General features: G+C 38.6%; 1 long non-coding RNA gene across 1 annotated transcript in view; it reads left to right on the forward strand.

The window, feature by feature from the left end:
* The window catches only part of D030045P18Rik (RIKEN cDNA D030045P18 gene), a 44315-nt gene that overhangs the window by 12433 nt on the left and 15310 nt on the right, over nt 1–16572 (forward strand). The window contains exon 2 of the long non-coding RNA NR_040624.1: nt 8646–8892. This is a non-coding gene — a long non-coding RNA (RIKEN cDNA D030045P18 gene). The remainder of the gene's footprint in view (nt 1–8645; nt 8893–16572) is intronic.

Below are 16572 nucleotides of genomic sequence, written 5' to 3' on the forward strand. Positions count from 1 at the left end.
TGTAATCTCATGGGAACAGGGACTAGACACCATTGATATGATCACTTTCTTCAGGTAAGTAAACATGACAGCTAATTTAAATATGATGCTGTTGAAAGGTAGAGTCTGATTTATAAAATATGCTAAAGCCAGTTGAGCCATATTACAAATATGTGAGGTGTTGGCTGGATGGGCAGAGAAAGAGGTTACACAGATAACCCATCCCTCTGTACCAGATTGGAAGTGTTTAGCCAAGTGACAGAAAACCCTGATGTAAAATGATATAAACAATGAAATGGACTTATTATCCCACAGAATGTAAGGCCCTGTCTTAGTTAGGGTTTTACTGCTGTGAACAGAGACCCATGACCAAAGCAAGTCTTATAAATGACAACATTTAAATGGGGCTGGCTTACAGGTTTAAAGGTTCAGTCCATTATCATCAAGGCAGGAACACAGCAGCATCCAGGCAGGCATGGTGCAGGAGGAGCTGAGAGTTCTACGTCTTCATCTGAAGGTTACTAGCCGAATACTGATTTCCAGGCAGCCAGGAGGAGAGTCTTGAAGCCCACCTCCACAGTGACTCACCCACTCCAACAAGGCCACACTTATTCCAACAGGGCTCTACCTTCTAATACTGCCACTCCGTGGGCTGAGCATATATGAACCATCACAAGCACCAATATGGGGAAGCTCCTGATTGGTTGATTCAGTTGCTCAATGTACTAGTAACCTATGGTTTTGCTTTTTCTCTGTTTTGTCATCCTGCAATTGGTGGCTTAGTTTTCTGATGGTTTAAAGATGGCAGCCATAGTGCTGAAATCATTACCAGTTCTATAGCAGCCAGCCACTGTAGATGCCTATTCCCAGACTTTCTCTGTCTTTCTCTGTCCCTCTCTTTCTCTCTCTGCCCATCTCTCTCCTTGTTAATAAGAAACCATCCCCAGATTTTCTATGCATTGTAGTAACTGGAGTTATGTCACATACTCAGGTCCAAAGTCACCAATCTTGGCAATAGGAGTAGGAAGGTAGAGGACAGAAAGTGGACCTTCCCCCTCTGCCTCATCTGAGCACACAGGGAAGGGGAGGGGCCTCATTTGAACAGCATCGTGGTTGTGTTACAGAGTGGGTAAAAGGAAGAGCTTGGATTGATCACAATGTTTCTGTTACTTCGGGGAAACGTTGCTTTCTTTCCTTGTGTCTAATTCAACTTAAATATTTTAGCATAGGTATTGGGGGAAGCTAGCAGCTGAATTTTCCATGTATGGGTGCATAAGTTAATAAACCAGCATGCTCAAGTGAACTCAGCTTCCTTCCAGCCACTGTGGGGAGGGAGGAAACAGGAACTGATTCAGTCAATGATTAAAAGTCAGCCGAGCTCAGAGGCTGAAGCTGCTCAGTGCTACGACCCACAAAAGAGCCGTTAACCTTCTTCTCCGCAAATCTTTCTTTAGCTATCTCGGAAAGAAAATTTCTATTTTAAACCACAGAGCCTTCTGCACAATATCTGGCTCTGGAGTTTATGAAAAGGATTCAGAAAAAAATAATGTGCTTGGTCTTATCTTAATAATATATACTATCCTGAGGCTTGTTTGAAGTTGGTAAACAGAAATATGGACTTCCAGAAGGAGATTCTGGGGGTCTATAACTGTGAGAAATGTGGAGAATTTTAAAGACTCTGGAAACTATAAATCACACCTTATCAAAATACACTGAAGAGATAGAATAGGATTCATGTTTTTTGTCCTTATTTGAAATGATGTTGCATGCTTTGGCCCATAAACTCGACTTTCCGGAGAACATAAATGATGTACTGCTTAGGACATCCCTACCTAGGCATGTGTGACACATTATATTATATTTGCTAATTGCTTGTCCTTGATGGGCTCTAATACCTCATGATAGTTTCTGACTTTTTATATAGGATGGGCTTTTGGGTAGTAATGCCTTTGAAGGAAAGGTTGAATTTATTCCCAGTTCTAAAAGAATCACAAAAATTCAAAATCATGGGTAGATATTGTGAGCTTTAGTTAAGATTGGAACTTAATTCCCCCACCCCCAAGCTACCCTTAATTACGATGAGTTTCTCAACTGCAGAGACCCATGTCTGCTGACTTGTCTACAGCATTGATCACTGACCCCCAGTCTTCAACATCACCCACAGCTCCAATCAGTGTGATATGGAAGAATTTTCCAAACTATATTGAATGTTGAAAATATCAGAATCTGTTCATGGATCTCATAGGAGACACTAAACAACGTATCATGGGAGGCACTGAGAGCCAGCTCCATGTTTTCCTCCTTAGGAACTGAGGGGCAGCAGCTGCTTCACCTGTTGTCTCACTCAGAGACTCTCCCCCTTCTTCCTGCCTTCATGTGGCTTCTGTGAAGAAGCCACAAAGGGAGTAACTTTCCTCAGTTCCTTTATGTCTGAAATACTTCTATTTATAACCTTGCACTTGGTAAGTTCCTTGAGTTTTGAATTCCAGAGTAGAAATGACTTTCTCTCTGAATTGAAAACCATTGTTTTATTGTCTTCTACCATATATACATCATATATATATATGTCACATATATGCATAAATATATGAAATTGTTTGAGTTAAAACAGCCACCCATGATCTCTCTCTCTCTCATCTCATATAGGTGTAGGGACAATAGACTTCATATTGGAAATTCAGAATTGCAGGATAAGTCCAGGCAGTAGTTTAGTGTTTGCAAGCTTGGACTTTGAAGTCAGACTTTGAACTCACACTTGAGCTTGAGACCCCTCGTTTCTCACTAGCTGTAGTATTTTGGGAAATCCTGAATCTCTGAGTCTTTGTTTCTTTCTATGTAAAATGCAGAAGATAAAAGTTCTTATGTCATCATAGTTGTGATAATTCAGTAACTCAATTGGTCTTTTGCACACAAAAATTCCTACCAAAACATTTGCTATTATTTATTATTAATATTATTATGTATTAATAAAAATACTTACCTATATATCTAAACTAGGGTTTGAGGCATCCTAAATAGACAAAGCAAATTTATTTTTTAATTCTAAAAAAATGAGAACATTTAACAAGTGGTATCTTGTTGTTCACCAATCTTTACATCACTTTTCAGAATAACTCACTTAAAAATGTTTAAAATTTAATTTTGTTGGGCATCATAGTACATGCCTTGAATCTCAACACCCAGGAAGCAAACACAGACACAAACAGATATCTACATACTTGAGACAGGCCTCGTCTACATAGCAAGTTTCAGGTCAGCCAATGCTACGTAGTGAGACTCTGTCTCAAACAAAACAAAACAAAACAAAACAAAACAAAACAAAACAAAACAAAACAAAACAAAACAAAACAAAAGCCAAACCCCATCCAAAAACAAAGCAAAAATCATAAAAATTAAGTTTTCCGTAAACTCTCTCTCAACATTCATTCAGATCCATCACCTTTGAAAACAGTGTTCAACAGCCTGCTATGGGGCTGGTGAATGAAGCAAACATGTTTTCTTTCTATCCCTGTCAATTCTCATTTGGGTTCTTACACTTTAATTTGCCTGCTGACTGATCTTTATAACTGAATTATACATGCAATTATATATGCAAATTCTGTTTCTTGCTGTCTCAAACATTAGACAGAAATCTTAGTTCCCCATTATGGTGTGAGGAAATTAGCCTTACATCTTTCTTTCCAGTTCCCTGACAGCACCTCCCACCTATCACCTGCTATACTATTACTGTCATGTTAAGATAATGTGCATTTGTTGCTTTTCTTGTTCCCATGACAAAACACATGAGGGAAGTGACTTACGGGAAGAAGGGTTTATATTGATTTATGGTTTAAGAATCGATGCAGCCCATCCTGGTTGGATAGAGGCTTCTTAGTCACATTGCATCTGCAGACAGGAAACAGCAGTGAACACAGCTACCCATAGGCTTTTCTGCTTGTTTTTATCTTCTTATCAGTCTGGAAGCCCAGGCCATGGGATGGAACAACCTGCATTCAACAGAGACTATTCCTTTCTTAGCTAAACCCTTCTGAAACACCATGACTAGCCAGTCCAGGATTACATCTCTTAGATGACTTCAAATCCATATAATGGAGATTAATGGTCACAATACAGAATATTTACATTCTGTCTGGTTATTGAATCAGTCCTCTACAGGCTAACTCTGAGCAATTGACATCAACAATGAGCGTTGGTCAATTATAGCTAAACAGGTCTTACTCTCTGAAGACCAAATGACATGATTAGATCTTTAGAGAAGATAGAATCGTCAGTGTCACAGAATTTATGTAGTTGGAAGAGAACATTCTAAGTAGAAAGCAGAAGCTGATTTAAAGTTTTTATATCTATCATTTCAGTGTTTAATTAGATTAGTATTTTTCCTCAGTTTTTTTCTTCTGAATTTTCTGTTTTGCATAAGAAAGGTGTCAGCTATCACATAAACACTGATGTAAGGGGAGAAGTAGAAAGAGGGAGTTCAGAGAGGGATACTATATCTCTCTAGGTTGTCTAGCTGATTATTCATAAGTTTAAAAAACATAGAGAAACCATATTAGGCACATGTTAGGGAAAAAAGCAACATTCATTTTTATCTGGAGAAACCTGTGTCTTCTTTGTTATTGAATTTCAAATTTCACATTACTTTCTCCAAGTCATTGTTTTGCTTTCATTAGTGCTGGACTCTGATGTGAGCCTGACCCTTGTGGCCTTGAGAGCAATGTGTAATTTTGCTTGTTTGCTTTGTCCAGAGGAAAACTTTTTTGAACCTTCCTTTTCTCCTTGATGTTCTTAAGTTTTGCAAAAATCTGTTCAAGAGTTTCCTGCTTGGTTGCTGCTGAGGCTCCTGATACAAAGACTCATACATAGTTGCTTATTCTGGGAGAGTTTCTTCCATAGCTGGATGATGCTATCTGTGTTTCTCATTGTTCTTTGTGGAAACTTTATGCGATGAAGGTGAGATCTTGAAGATTTGTTCTCTTCATATTTTGATTTTAATTTTGATTCTGTGATGTATTATCTTCTTAACCTATCCCCATTCTCAATTTCAAAGAGCACGTTGCTTCCCAGGGCTTTGGTTTTATTCATCTCATGAATCTCTAGAGTCTTCTACCTTCTCCCCTTTGGTCCATCGTTGCCACTGCCCATCTTGGTTTTTCTCTTTTGGATGGTTGATGTATATTGGGCTCCATTAGCCTTTGATTGCTCTGATTCATGAATGGAAGGCAGATGGTTAACAAAGAAAGTGGGCAGGGATTTTTCTTATTCTGTACTAAGGAACTGATTAAGAATCAAGAATTAATTTAAAAATTAATGCATATAAGGACTAAAGATGTAAAAGCAAAACAGAGAATACTATAAAAGATAAATATTGTTTACCACAAATCACCAATGCCTCAGAAAATAAAATTGCCAATAACTGTTCCTTGTCCCCTATGACTCTTTCTAGAACCAAATACATGTACACTTAATTACAGGGATACGTATGAATGTATATGTGAATATATATATTAATATGTGTGTGTGTGTGTGTGTGTGTGTGTGTGTGTGTATGTATTTTGTTATCTCTCCACTTCCACATTCTTCACATTCTTACAGACACTTAAAAAGTATGACTACATGGAAACTTCCATGTCCAGGTCATAGTGTAGGGCAGTTTGGTGTTATATCAATTTAGTTAAATGAGTATATTCAGTTCCTGCAGAAAGCCCATGAACTTCCTAACATTTTTATTTGTTTGTTTGATTTTTAAACAGTTTTATAGTACCAGGCATAAATCTTTTCCTATGAAGTAAGTCCTTAAACAAACGAACAAACAAACAAACAAACAAACCACCTCCAAGGAGGGAACGCCTTCTTATGAGTTGCCTGTCTGTGGGGATAATCTCTTGTGTACTGTGTGTAAGCATCACCTGTCAATAAAAGTCTGATGGCCAATAAGCTGAGGCAGGATTAGAGAATGGGACATCCAGCAGGAAGAGAGAAACTCTGAGGAGTAGACAGGCACAGGAAGACTTGCCACTCAGATTCCGAAGAGGTCCAAGGTATGAAACTGAGGAGAGGTAACCAGCCAGGTGGCAGACATAGAATAGTAAAATGGGTTGATTAAGTTACAAGTTTGTTGTGGGGAAAAGCCTAGCTTAAGGCCATTAACACTATAAATGGAAATGTCTCTGTGTCATTACTCGTGTGGGAAAAGGAAGCATAGAAAAGCCCACACTTGTACACTGGTCAAGGATGCTCCAGACCCCTCCCACTCCTCCTGCCATTCTTCTTGGTTGCTCAAGGGACTTGAAGTTTTGGGTTATTAGACAAAAATCTCACCACACTGTCCTGGCTGGATTAGAATTCTTGGTTATTCTGCCTCAGTCTCCCAAGTGTGGGGATCATAGGCATGCGTCACCACCTTGGCTCAGTTTGACATTTTTGTGAACAACCCATCTTGTTTGTGGAGATTTTTCTCATTCACAGTAATGGAGTTTTACATTAACCAAATCTCATACTGCTAAGAAGTTAGAGCTCATCTAATCTCTTGTATTATATCATCCCGAATATTCTTGTACAGACTTCTTTGCATTTATTTGCAAATATATTCAAGTTATGAATTTCTAGGTGACAGAGGATGTGTTTGAAGCACAGATTAAAAAGACTGTACAATATATGTTGTGCTACTTTCCTGAAAATGTAGTGTGCTCACTAGGTAAACACTGAAGGTACAAAAAGATATGGTAAAAATTAAATCAATTTCAGCTTATCCTTCTCTATTAATCCCCCTACCACTCTTCTCAGCCTCAGCTTCTCTTCTCCTTTATATATGAAGGGATATCTGTGTGTGTGCATACACATGAATATATATGTGTACATGTGCATGCATGTTGTGTATGCACATAGATGTGTGTGCATTCGTGTGTGTCTCTGTGTGTGTGTGCATGTGTGCATGTGCATGCATGCATGTGTGTGTTTCCTCTTTGGAGATAATTTCCTGGATGGATCATACCCGAGAGTCAAAGCTCTGGAGGCAAAGAAAGGAAAATTTTAACCTAAGAAAAGTATTCGCATTCAGTTTCTTTTAAATTAAGCCATCTGAGTTGGCCCTGAAGTACGTCATGACATATTGCAAAGGTTTATCCTGTTTCTTCTTCCTTCACTTTAGCTATTGTCAGCCCCATAGTCCATGTGCATACGAAGGATTTTCAAGAGACACATTCTGTCTTCCTTAGTATGAGAACAGATAGGATTTGTGTGGCTTTTGAATCTCTACTCCTTCCATCTAGCGTTGGAATCCGTGGTGAGTGACATTGTGGAAGGAAGGAGGAGCAGGAGAGGTGGCTCAGTGGTTAAGTGTACTGGCTCCTCTTCCAAGAACTGGGGTTCAATTCCATCACCCACACAGTGGCTTATAACTATCTGAGGCTGCTGTCCCAGGGTGTCTGTCGGCTTCTTCTAGCGTCGCTGGCACCAGGTGTGCAGGTGGTCCACAGACACACATGCAGGCAGAACTTCTATAGCCACAAGAATCAATCAAGTGCGTAAGTAATTTAAGTAGGAAGGCTATTTGAGGTTTTGAGGTTCTCTTTGGTCCTGGACAAGGTAAATGGTGCAGTTTGATTTTTGTATGACAACACAGAGGTCACATTTGCCAAACAGCTTCTACAGACAGCACACAATTATTAAGATGCTGCCTTTATTCCTGCCTCTCCATCACTATGACTTTGTTTGACTCTAGTGCTTTCCCACTATCCGTCATTCCTCTGTCTGTGGCTAGTTTTTGGTATATGCGGTTTATAAAATACTTATTTACAGAGACAAGAGTCCTGGAAGAAAATGGTATTGAGCGAGCATAGATTTTTGCATCAATATGCTAAAAATAGGTCATTTATTTTATTAATCTTTACCATGAATTTTGATGATCAATGTGGAGATTTACATTTATAAATTAATCAAGACTGGGTAATAAAATGTTGATTGGATTTTAAAGTCAGATCTGGGATTGAGAACCAGCTATACTTCTTATAAACCAAATGATCTTAGGAAAGTCAAAGTAATTTTCTTGGGCATCAATTTCTTCATCTGCAAATGTTCGAAAGACTGTTGTGTGGATTAAGGAGATAATATAAGCAAAGCCTTTTCAAGTGCTATGTGCCATGAAAATTACAGTCATAAGTGATAAGTGAGCAAGCTTATTAAAGTCAGCAAAAAAATTTCTTATGTCCATATCCAACACTGAATATCACTCTTGGAGCTTCAGAAACGTTGTCTTTTAAGAATTCAATGATGAGACATTGTGAACTGGCACACATCTTCTTAGACTCAATGACAGTCTTCTTACTCTTAATAAAAATTACAAGCAGCCTACTAGGGGTTGGGAATGGCCATGAATAACAACTCTAAGGAATGACAACTCTATGGAACTTATTTCTTAGATACTAGAAACCTGTGGGGCAGTCAAGTTGGGAATGAGATATCAAATATAAAAAGTTGCCAAAAGGATCAATGAGAAAATAAAATGTTCCCCAGTAAAACTGAATTTAGAAACATACTCATTTGATGGCAACTACATTTAGCAGTGTTTCCAAGGCAGAAGAATGGCTTTCCAAGTTCCTAAAGTGGTCTTTACTGCTGTAGATTTGGCTAGAGCTAGAGGCTTACCTTAGCATTCTTGGGTTTCCCAGATTCCTCACTGTCTACCTGACTGTGCAGTAGACCCTGGCTCATCAGGAGTAAGAAACCATGACAGAAGAAAGATCAGCACATCCCTGAGCCTTTATCAAAGAGACCGAGAGATGGAGTAAAGTACTTCAACTAACCACGTCTTTCAGTCTGTCCTCGAGAGTGCAAAGAAGGGCTGTAGGAAGAGGAAACATCAGAGGCTGCAAAGAAGAGGAAGAGGCTGAAATAGAGAGACTGGCACAGGGCAAGGTAAGCATGGTGCAGCAAGGTGTTATTAGGCTCAGGAATGTGTGTTTGGAATGGGGAAGGGCATGAATGGCCAGAGGCAGAAGTGTGGGAAAAGATCAGCATTAGATATAAAGGAGAATCTAGAAGGATGGGCCATGGGATGTGTTAAATTTCACACTCCAGGAGGTGGGGGACTGGAAATATAACAGAGAATTCAGAGGACAATATTTGGGAAGGAGGGTGAAGAGAAGTGGCAACCCAGGCCACTGGACATGCAGTGACTCTGAGAAACAGTAAGTGGTCTTGAAAGGTTCTCATCTGCAGTGCCAAATTAAAGCTTTGTGTTACAAATTATACAATGAAACAAACACTTCCATGCAAAATGTATTCAGATTGAGGAAGGCAGTATGACGGGGCTGTTGTAGCACTTAGTTAAGTTTTCATGAGTGAGTAAATGGGATTGCTGGCAGATCATAAAGCAGTAATTTGCATTAGGTTGGACTCATCAGTTTGAGTAGATACTCACTTCCTTGGGTATCATGATTCAAATTGGCTGGATATTAGGATATCAGGAGGAGCCTTAAAAAAATAAAAACCCACATCCATTAAATCCCTGAACCACAGTGTTTTAAACATACATATACATTTGGAAATACTGACAGAGCTTCCTCTTTGTGCGTGATATTGTTCTCTGGACAATTGCCACATGGAGTTTCTTGCCCATGTATCCCCTCCCTATAAACTGTCCACATTTATGAATAGTATGAATAAAATCATCAAAGCAGTCAGAATACAAAGTGTGAGGGTAAGTAAGTTGAAGAAGAAATGGACAGACAGGAGGAAGGTTATTTGGAAAGCACCAACAAGGGACTTTCAAGCTTGTGAGTCAGCCATTAGTGTCAGTCACTGATGTCAAAGGCTGTCACAGTTTAGGCTGATAAGCACACGGAAGAGACCAAAGTGTCCCACCTAGGTTCATTTCTTCTTTAACTTGTGGTTGCAAAACCAGGAGTCAGACACTGAGCACGTGACAACATCAGGAGCAGACAGGTGCAAGGCTGTCTTGCACCTCCTCACACAGAGCAAGGCTGTGCTCTGACAGATCTGCACATTGTCTCACCTAGATTCCAAAGTTTAAGAACTTAGTTTTCAATACTCAAATGTTAAAAAGTTAATATAAATCTTATTTATCTTAAAATAAAACCAGAAGTGATGATACTGGGCCTGCTGTCTATTTTAGGAATAACGTGAACTATCCATCACCATTTATGTCCACAGTGGTTAGCTTTTTATTCACTTGCCTGATGTTCCTGACCTCTGTAGGCAAAGGATTTGGGGGCTTTGGTTTGATCTAAATGGTGGTCTGATGGCTTTTCACTGGAAGAAAGAGGAGACCCTCTGATCATCTTTGTAGAGAGGAAGAGACAGGCAAAGGGAAGATGGATAAAGGAAAGTAGTTTCAAAATTAGTCTGGGATCAGAAAGACTGGACATGAAGGGTAAGTGTATGAAGGTAAGAAGATTTGGGGGAGGGGAGGAGGGAACAGGAGAGGCTGTTAGTCTCTGTAAAATAAATGTAGCATTGTGAATCAGAAGACACAATACTGGGTCTGAGCAATGGGGGAAGATTTAGGACACTTGTACAGAACCTACTGAAGAGGAAACAAACTCAGTGGGTGAGAGATAAGACAGGACTCCTTAAAAACTTCTGAGTGCATAAGAATTTCCAATCACTTATTTATTTAGAAACAGCTTTTCCCTACTTATTTGGAACAGAAGATTAAAGTAAAAAATTATACTTTGGAGCTTTAAAAGTTATCTTATGTTTAAACCAGTCTTTTTTTCAAGTATTTAATTTCAAGAGCATTAAGGAATAAGTCCCATAAAGGCCATTACTAGTGCAACAAAGCTTACCTTTCATTTGACGGTATGTTACAAAGTTTGCTGTCCTATTATTTTTCCAACTGTAGCACCATTTTTTTTATTAAATCACACAAAAGGATGCTTTGAAAGCACTTATGCAAAAGTATTCATGTGTTCTGTTTCAGTGCCAATATTTGTGTTTGACTGAACCTTTTCAGATAACATAAAAGCAATTTGTTTTATTGAATGGAACAAATGTTTGTTTGTTTCTTAGGGAAATTTTTTTGTTTGTTCAGGTCTGCTTATTTTTAGAGGTGGAAGGCATGTAAGCTGAAATGATGTTGCATTAAAATTATCCTTCATCAATTTGTTTTACACCACTTATTTTTAATTGATGCCAGCAAGTCCTGAGCTGCTCATGGGTAAATTTGTTTTGCAGATTTATGTACTCAGAGAATGGTACAGGGCATTTGGAGAGCATTATAAACACAAATCCATAGTTGAGAAGGCTAAGGCTCATAGAAAAAATGGGAGGGTAAAAAATCATATTGTTTTATGAGGACTTTTTGAATTAGGAACAAAATTGGTTTTCATAGTAAAAATCTCCATACTTATTTTTTTCTGTTTCACAGAATTGCACTAACTGTACCACTTAATTTTATTCACAAAAAAGGAAGTTCTTCTTTGATTTACAAGGCGATCTTACAAACTACAATTAAATAATGTAATTCAAGGAGATGTTAGGTATTGGAATCTGAAGGGGCTAGTTAGTTCTAAAATAGACACAACAGAAATAGCCATAGAAACAATTTTTTCTTATGGGTAGAACTAGAGAATGTGGCTTTGCTGTGATATCAAAATAGACCTCCTACTCTCTTTCACAAAAGTAACTGGTGGGATTTATGGACCTTAAGGGGAAATGGGCTGGGCTTCAGATAGGTAGTGTCCTGTTACAGGATATTTGAACCTATTTCTAGTTAGGGTGTGGCTGAGCCCTTAGCACACACCTTTAATCCCTAAGGCTGGAATAAAGACACACCCTTAGTACTCACCTGTAATCCTAATCTATGAAGGTAAAGTTAGTTTGTATAAGGAAGAACTGGTGTTTGAAGGTGATGTCTAATAGAGTGGCAGAAAGAGTGATGCATCAGAGAAAGATTTGACAGAACAGGAAATACCCAACTCTCACCAGAAGAGAGGGAAGGGAAGCTACTTTAGGGAGAGACATAAGATACAAGAAGAAGAGAGTACAGTATAGGATACAGTAGAGTTTGTGGAGAGCGCTGCAGTTGAGTTGAGAGGGATAGTGGAGCAGCACACAGAAGCAGAGGAAGGTGGGCTTACCGGGAGAGTTTTTCAGAGATAGACTGAAAAGTAAACAAGCTAGACACAGGTAAAGTCAGAATGAGCCAGAGAATGAGAAGGAGCCAGAAGATTAGGAAAGATTGCAAGAGTTAGTTTGAGGCCAAGCAGAACAACTCAGAGGCCCAGAGAAAAGCCATATTGAATAAGTCAACTGGGAGAGGAGTTTAAGCCAGAACAGCTGAGATGAACAAGCCAACAGGAGTTCAGAGAGAACAAGAAAGGGTGAGCTTATTTATCAGCAAGTCTCAGAGGCTGAACGCATTCTAGGCCTAGATTAGATAGAGTGTACAGAGGCTAGAAGCTTCCAGGATTTAGCCTAGGTTAGCAGACAGAGGCAGTAAGCCTCCAGACAACAATTACAGCAGGAGAATAAAAGTTAATTTTATATGTCCTAGCCATGTTCTGGAATGACTTGACTCAACCCACTGGATTCAGAGTTAGAGGGAGGCCACTCAAGCAACATCAGCATCCATTGCTTTCCTTCCCAAGATGCTGCACAGTGCCTTTGGTACTGTAAAAGCTGGTCTTTAGGGAGGAGGCCTTCAGGTCAGAACCAGCTCAAATCCTAAGTGCATGTTGCCTTCAGAAATAGGGGCTCACTTTTAACCTCTGCGAGGCAGTCAAGGGCAATAGCCACAACATATGTTGTTCGGAGATTTTGGACTCTTGTGGTCAACAGCTTGAATGGGAGGTTGTTTCAGGTGCCTGGTATCGGGAGGTTTGTTAGCCTGTGATCTTTGGATGAGTATTGTCAGTTCAAGTGGGATAAAACCATTTGAACTACATACGTTCATGTTCATATATATAATTTTATGTATTGGATGCCATTCAGGTAATATGTATGTAATTTAGGTAAATAAATAATATGAACGCTTATGGTTTTTTCAGACATCCTTAGTGCTATTTTGCCCTCTTTATCTTTTCCTTCTGTATTGATCTCCCTTCCTGCACCTAGTTAAATTACTCTACTCCCCTCATTTTACTCAGGTTCCCCTTCAAATCACTTGCTTTCCATTCTCTAGTGCTCGTTCCTCCCCCATGGTTCCTTTTCTATTTTCCTGGTTTCTGCAGTCACTCCATGTTATATACTCACTTCTAAAGATCTGGAGCTGGAACCACAGATGGAACAGAACACGATGTCCAGCAGCTGCATCCGACATGGACATGGTAGACTCTCTGCCACTTTCCTGCCTGCCACTTCAGTTTCCCTGGTCTCCTCTTCTGCCCTGTGGCAGACTGCTTGTCAGGGCTTCTCTTCCATCCTTCTCACACTCCCTACCTTCCTTTCTTTCTCTCTTTTGCCATTCCTCCATCCTTCCCTTCTCCCATTTCCTGGGAACTCTTCCAAACCTCTATCCTCTTCTGTCAGCCACCTATACTAGAAGCACTTTCTACCCAGGACCCCAAGTGGCACACCTTGCAGGGATTCAGGTAGCTGAATCACACTATCCTTTCTGTCTTCCTTTATGATCTCTCTACAGTCACCCACAGGCCAATAACAACCTCCTTACAGCTGTCCCCTTTCTATCTCAACTCCATTCATTAGAAACTCCAACTCTTGGTATAGACCCAAAGTCTGCCTCACCCTTTCATTCCTGTCTCTTTGGACAATTCTTTGCCTTACTATAACTTACTTTCAGGATCTCCTATTACTTCCACATCTCAATTTCCTGGGGAACCCATTTCTAGGTGTGGACTGATGCCTTTTGATCTTTTCTGAAGCCCTTATCAGTCTTTCCTCCTAGCCCACCTTGATTTCCCCTGCCACTTACCAACCTATAAAATTCTCTGTTACCCACTTCTAGCACACTTCTTTAAAATCCAGAGAGGGTGACAGAAAACAAAGAATGGAACTCCCACTCAACCAAGATGAGACCAAACATCAACACCTAAACATCAATTCCAGATGCCTAAACCCCAGCACAATCAAAACACAATAGACAATTACCAGAACAATGTGTCTACACCAGAGCCAAGTAACCCTACTGTAGTAGACTTTAAGAAATAAAATATAACTGAAGCACAAAACAAATACTTCAAAATAACAATTATGAATATGTTCCAGGACCTTAAAGAAGTCTGTGAAAATACACATAACAGTGGAGTTATAAAAACAGTTATGAAAGCAGAAATAGACTCATTAAAGAAAACTCAAATGAGATAAAACTGGAAATGAAAAATCTAGGAAGTCTAACAAAAACTTCAGAGGTAAGCCTCTCTAATAGAGTAGAAGATATGGAAGAAAGAATCTTGGGTTTTGAAAACTAGGTAGAAGAAATGGATACCTCACACAAAGAAAATGTTAAATCTTAAAAAAATTCAAAACCAAAACATCCATGAAATCTGGGACACTGTGAAAAGACCAAATCTAGGAATAATAGAAATAGAAGAAGGAGAAGAAATCCAGACACAGAAAATATTTTTAACAAAATTAAAGAAGAAAATGTCCCTAACCTAAAGAAGGAGATGCCTATCAAAGTATGAGAAGCATAAAGGACACCAAATAGAATGGACCATGGAATAAGTATCCCATGACATATTATACTTAAAACACTAAATGCAGAGAACAAAGAAAAATATTACAGTCTGCAAGGTAAGAATACTAAGTATCTTATAAAAGCAGGACTTTTAGAATTACACCAAACTTCTCTAATTACAATGGAAACTCTAAAGTCAGAAGGGCCTGGAACAGATGTTCTACAAACTCTGAGAGATCACAGGTGCCAGCCTACACTATTATAACGAGCAAAACTATCAATCTCAATAGACACAGAGAAAAATATTCCACAATAAAACCAAATTTAAGCAGCATTCATCTATCAATCCAGCTCCACAGAGGCATTAGAAGGAAAACTTCAATCTGGAGAGGTTCACTGTATGCAGAAAAACACAAAGAATAAATAATCCCAGATCAGAAAAATCAAAAGAGAGGTAAGAATTGCACACCATTAACAACAAAGTAGTCAATAAGGAATCAATAAATAGTGCTAGTTATAACCCTCAATATTAATGGTTTCACTTTTCCATAAAAAGATAGAGACTAATAGATTGGATTAAAAAACCAGGATCCATCTTTCATCTGTATCCTAGAAGGATACCTTATCAGCAATGGTCTTCATTTCAGGGTAAAAAGAAGATATTCCAAGCAAATAGTCCAAAGAACAAGCAAACACAGTAATTTTAATATCTGAGAAAATAGACTTCAAATTCTAACTTACCAGAATAGATAGGGGAGGAAGCTACATGGTCAAAACAATCCACCAAATGGATATCACAATTCTAAAAGTTATGCACCAAACACAAGGGCACCCAAATTCATAAAAGAAACACTAGTTAGCTAAAATCATATATTGCCCCTCACCCAGTGACAGTGAGTAATTTTAATACCCCACTCTCACCAAAAGGAATATCATCCAGACAACAGCTAAACAGAACAATGCAGGAGTTAAATAACTTTATAAATCTAATGGACCTAGCAAATATTTACAGAATATTTTACACAAATAAAAAAGAACATACTGTCTTCTCAGCAACTCATAGATCTTTTGCCAGAATTGATGACAGATACAAAGAAATCTCAATAATATGGAAAATTGAAATAACACCATGCATCTTATCTGACCACCATGGATTAAAGCTGGGTATAAACAAATAACAGAAAGTTTACAAACCTATGGAAACTGAGCAACTCTCCACTTAATGAAAAATGGGTCAAGTTAAAAATTAAGAAAGAAATTAAAAACTCTTTGGATTGAATGAAAGTAAAAATACAGACACCGAAACCTATGGGACACAATGAAGGTGGTTCCATAGAGGCTAGTCCATAGCACTAAGTGCCTACATAAAAATACTGGAGAGATCTCACACCAGAAAAGCAACAGCACATCTCTAAGCTCTAGAACAAAAGGAATAAATTACACCCCCAAAAGTAGGTGGCAAGAAATAATCAAACTGAGGGATGAAATCAATAAAATAAAAACAAAACAAAGAATCAATGAAAAGAAAAAAGAGTTGGTTCTTTGAGAAAACCAATAATATTGACAAATCCTTAACCAAACTAACTAGATGGCTGAGAGAAAGGAATGCAAATTAACAAAATTAGAGATGAAACAGGGTAGGGGAGCGCATCACTGGGGCAACAAGGGTAAATATAAAAACTTAAAAATCTACCAAATCAGAAAACCTAAAAGAAATGGGTAAATTTCTTGAAATATATACCAAAGTTAAATGAAGATCAGATAAACAATCTAAACATGTCTATAACCTCTAGGGAAATAGAAGTAGTAAGTGGAAGTCTACCAACCAAAAAAGTCCAAGACCAAATGAATTCAGGGCAGAATTCATCCAGTCTTTCAAAGAAGATTTAATGCAATAATCCTCAAATTATTCCCCAAAACAGAAAAAGAAGGAACATTGCTCAACTTGTTTATGAAGCCACAATTTATTCTGATACCTAAATCACACAAAGACCCAA

This window comes from Mus musculus, chromosome 10, assembly GCF_000001635.26.
Source record: "Mus musculus strain C57BL/6J chromosome 10, GRCm38.p6 C57BL/6J".
Lineage (NCBI taxonomy): Eukaryota > Metazoa > Chordata > Mammalia > Rodentia > Muridae > Mus > Mus musculus.